Genomic DNA, 5,526 nt, shown 5'->3' on the forward strand with positions numbered 1-5,526 from the left:
GGTTCTTTCCTGCGCAAAACAGTTTTTGCTATGTTGTACATTTGTATGACGGAGACAACACATGTGGGGTATAGCGTCCTCTTAATACAATCAATGGATCACTTGGTATTATTAAATGTATTATTGGAATATAAAAAATCATCTAAAATAATGTGCGTGAGATTACAAATGGTTCAGAATAATCAATTTTCTATCTTTTAATTTTTTTTCAGAAACTAAAGCTCTATTTAAAAATTTGATTGCTGAAAAAATTCTAAAGCGTGTAAATAAATTAATCAAAAACATTTTATTAAAAGATTCACAAGGATGATTAAAAGGTACATTAGTCATTTGTTGCTTTAGTTTTGAACCCACACCGTCTTCATAGGAAATGGAAGGGAAGTTTTCAATAAAAATATTTTCTAATTCGGATACAAAATTATAAAAGTCATCATGAGGCATCATCAGATTTCCAAATATTGAGTTGTCTCCAGTAGGGTATGCTTTATAGAAACTCAATAGAAATGACTGGTTCAACTCTTTTTGATAGTACGCATAGTCTGTACAAACCTGACAAATATGGTTTTCTAAGCATTTCCTCATTAAATAACCACAAATGTAAGTTAATGCATTCTGTTCTGGAATGTCAAGTTGTCTATAGTCAACTGTACCAATGCTAATACATTTAAATTTAAAAAGATTTTTATCTGATCCTTCAAATTGAAGTATTTTGTCAGATTGTGGTAGTTCTGCACCTAAAATTTCATCTAAATCTTCAATGCAATTTGCACCTGGAGAATGTCTAAAATAATTGGCACAAAACATTTTTTTAAATGACCTACAAAAATCGATTGGTGTAGGATTTAAATTGTTTCCATGCTGTTGGCGGAAATAACAGAATAAATTTTCTACACGATCTTGATTTAGGCATCTAGTATAAAGAACATAATTTGGATTCTTATTTGGATTTAAGGAATGCCACAACATTTTTAATGCAGATATTGAAATTAACCAACCATTAATAAAATTCATCCTGTTAGTAATATTTGATCCATTAAATTTATTAACAACTTTCATGTTCCTAAAAACTTCAGCCATTTTGTTTAAATGATTAATTTGTGATTCAGTATTTTTAAATGGTCTATTGAATTCTTTAAGATTGGGTGCTTTATAAGAATTGAATATGTCAAATAATTTGTCCATATCACTGATGAAATCAATAGTGTATTGAGCGCTTGGCAGCAAAATACCAGACTTTAAAGTTATAGACATACCAGAAGCAACACTATTACTGAAAATTTGGGCAGCTAAATAAACTCTCATTTTTTCAAATGGTCCTGGATGAATATGTGCATATTTTAATTTTGGAGCCAAGCGAAGATTATTTTCAGAATCATAATTGTAAAAAGAATCAGTATGTGATTTAGTTACTATTGAATCATTAATTATAAAGTTGTGTTTAAACAACATGTTCCGAGTAGATTTCAAAAGATGAGGTGGATCAAAAATATAAAAAATTTGTTTTCCATCTACTTCAAAATATGGCTTGTTAGGAGAAACATAAAAGCTTTTAGAAAAACTTACAAAATTTGTGCCCTGATCTGTAATAAAAGCTTTGATATTAAGTTTAATATTTTGGAGGCGACAAATTGTTGACATAATTATGTCTTTCAGATCAGTACCGGTACAGCTACTTGACACAAGAAAATAAGCAATTGGTTGTTTCCAATTTTCATTTATTCCTCCAAGCATAAGGACTAAAGCATATTTGGCAGGTTCATATTTTTTTCGATTATTTGATTCATGAAAACCTATAATTTTGTCTTTAGAGACATTATAAAATAAATTCGTTTTTAAAGCCATTTCATCGGCACAAAGTACGCAATCTAGCGCCTCGGGTTTAAAACTACTAATTTTAAATGATAGAAAATTAAAAAGAAAATCATTTAGACCAGGATTTATTTTGTATTTAGAAGTTACTCTCCTAAGTGTTTGACTAACAGGAAGGGAAAGAGGATTTTGCAATAAATTGTATACTCTTGGACCTAGAAAATAAATACTTAAAGCAAGTTGCTTAATCTCATTAGAATACCTGAATCCTCGATAATTTCTTTCCTTGTTCTTGATTTGCGATTTGACAATCATAAAGAGGGTAGGTGACAAGTATTCTTTACATGTTTCCAAGCAATTATCCAATTTATTGTTGGGTTCATTTGCTATTTGTCGATTCAAATTTATAATAATTTGTTTCAACTCGGCCTGAACCCGTTCGCTTTCCTTGAGTTTTTCCTGGAGAGCAACTTTTCGGGGAGTTTTAGATGATAAATAACTTGGTGTTTGTATACCAATCACACTTGTTTCAATATCCATTGATGTTGATGCATCAGATAAACTTTGTGAGTTTATTGATAAACGAGCAGAGGAACCTGTAAAAATTAAAATATACAAGTTAACATTTATGCAAAATATAACAAAATTTTAACAAATAGAAATTAATTCGATTTTTTAACTAATGAAGATTTTAAGAAAAACTAGAATACAATTGTTATCCACCGAATAGGTTATTGCGGCGACCAAGGATAAGTGAGAATTTTATTGTGTTTACAATAATATATTTTATCTTCATACCAGGTGTTGAACATGATAATGGCACAAAATCTGAAGAGCTACATTCAGGGTCATCATAATTCTTTGGTTTATCCACTCGATCAACTTCCATGGAATCAAACAATGTAGGTACAGCTTCTGGCTTTAGTCTATTTTTCTGAAAATTAGAAAACATATTAGTTTCAAAATGTAAAGAACAAACACGATACTTAGTGTTAGAAGCCAAATTATTGATCGATTTCAGGCAGTGGCGCCGAACGCGTATTTTTTATGGGGCGGTTCGCCCCAGTGTTTGCTTTGTGATAGTTGAATTTACAATATAATCATGTGGGTGGTGGGTGGTGGTGGTAATTAATTTTTATACTTTGCCCCACCAAATGAAAAACAAGTCGGCGCCACTGATTTCAGGTGATTACATTTGCAATTTTCAATCCAAACAGCACATCTAAAATATTATTGTAATTAGAAATTAATAATAAAAAATAATAAGACATCTTCAAAAAGAATAACAGTTAAGTCAGTTGCAATAATACTTTAAAAAAATACACTGTGACTATATCCCCGAAAGTCGGGTCTTTATTAAAGAACTATGATGAGTGTAATATGCATTGTTTGGACTAGAATTAATGCTCACATACAAAAGTATTAAGTAGGTACTTGGTATGTGTAATTTATTATTTTAACAACCAGCTTAAAATCAAATTTATGGTAGGTAGGTAACTGTTGTTTGATTTTGATGAAAGAAAAGTAAGTATTAATGAACTATTAACTTGGGCTATTCAAAACCGGAACAAATAAAATAAAATGTAAGTATAATGTATAAATGTGATATTAACAAAGATTTTTCTTACCGGGCAGGTTCTTTTGGGAAAGTAAAAAAACTTAAGGTTTCCTTATCCAAAATGTGACTTTTACAATAAATCAAACAACATCTTGAATACTGTTTGGCCCGTTTATTGACAAACAACTCCATTGTGCAAAATTAAAAAGTTACACAGTAATGTAAGTGAACAATTTAGTAAACTTGAAAATTACAGTTAAAAATTTTCAAAACCATAAAAGGCACAAACAACAACAAACAACAACAGCGGTAAAATTTAAAATGTTTGGTTATGAGATTGGAAAGTAAATTGTAAATATCGTTACAACAGTGTCACTATAAGCAACATAAAATTGAAAAACATTAATATTGAGTTGTGGTCAATCTGGTGCTTGCATTCAATATGGCGGACTGTTTTTCAGGCGGCCGAAGTGTCCATTCTGATTTCATATATTCTGTGGCACTTATAACTATAACTCATCGCCAATCCAAAAACCTAAAACAATTGAGCACAAAATTACATGCAACATTGCCAAACAATTCTATTTAGTAAGGAAGATTGGTTTTTATTTTGGACATAGTTACAAGCATGACAAATTATATAGGTATCATCACAGTTGTACTAGTTTTGCGCAGTAGATAGGCATCTTCTTCACCTCCGACCTATATTGTAGCTCTCCACTTCTCATTGGTTGATTTTGTTCTATGTTATATATGAATGTATATGATTGACAGCCAATAAAAAGTGGAGAACCACAGGTGAAGTAAAGAGCGGAGGATGCGTATCAAAATGCTGTGATGAATGAATCAGAATGATGATACCTATATAATTTGTCATAGTTACAAGTCATACTTTTTTATTAACATGATTGAATTTGGCAATGTTTGAATAAAAAAAAGCGTGCTCAATCGTATTTCTACGAAATAAAAATTCCTTCCTTATAAATTGTCGAACACGTCGCCCAAAAGCTTTTATAGTTTTCGCCCGTTATGTTGGATGTTTGTATTTTTCTTCTGATGGTGTCAAGGGGGTATGATATTGTTCGACCTATCATACCCGCCATTGACCCACTAGTAAGGTTTATTATAATATTATCGTATCCGTACTTTTCTGTGTCAGGAAATATAGATATTAAAAAATAAAAATGGTTTTATCAACTATGCTTTTTACGAATATTTACCTTTCATAAATGTCTTTATATAACTGTATGTATAAAAGCTTGTACCCACATATGAGACAATGCCCAATATTGTGGGTACATAACCTTTATACAAGCCATTTATTCCTTCTTCTTTCAACGTTTTTTTGAACGCCTAATAAATAAATAAATAATAATATTGTTTATATCAAACATTTAAGTTCACTTATAAATATTAGGGTAAACAACTTTAATTGATTGAGATTATACGACGGACTGCCTGAGAAAAAGTGTCCGACCAATTTTGTTTAGCAAATATCTTCATGTTAACATATACAAAATCGGTTAAGTTGATAACTTAATTCAGTAACATCTTTGAAATCGATATCGATATCTTCACCATCGAAGGGATGTTGTGTGTGGGCAGCTTCTCTAAAGTAAATTTTGAGTAAGTTAATTAAAAATTATACATAAAAAATTATTTTTTGAAAAAATAAATTATTATTTACCCAACTAAAGCAACACGCTGACCAACATATTTCGATGCATGTAATATGTCCACTGGGAACATTTCTCGACTATTTTCTTTTATAGAAACTACAATTGGTGGAATAAGTTTACTGTTATTTAATTCTTGTTCTCCCTAATTCATATACATATAATAGTTGATAAAACAATTGATAGTAATAAATTATTTAACTATTTTAAAATTTTACCATTAAAATGTTGTTTAAAGTTTTAATGAATTGTTCATCATTCATTATACTCAATTTCATAACTTCTTCAATATGTGTTGTCTATACTAGCGAATATCTTGATTTAATTAAAGAATAAATATTAAATTATTTTTCAATAATATAATATATTATATTATAATTATATTATAAATTATACATATATTTTAATCATTAAAAATTATTTCTCCTATAGGACCTTTTTCAATATCAAACAAAAATTCATCTTCTCTTCTGAAAAAAATAT

This window comes from Acyrthosiphon pisum, chromosome X, assembly GCF_005508785.2.
Source record: "Acyrthosiphon pisum isolate AL4f chromosome X, pea_aphid_22Mar2018_4r6ur, whole genome shotgun sequence".
Taxonomy (NCBI): domain Eukaryota; kingdom Metazoa; phylum Arthropoda; class Insecta; order Hemiptera; family Aphididae; genus Acyrthosiphon; species Acyrthosiphon pisum.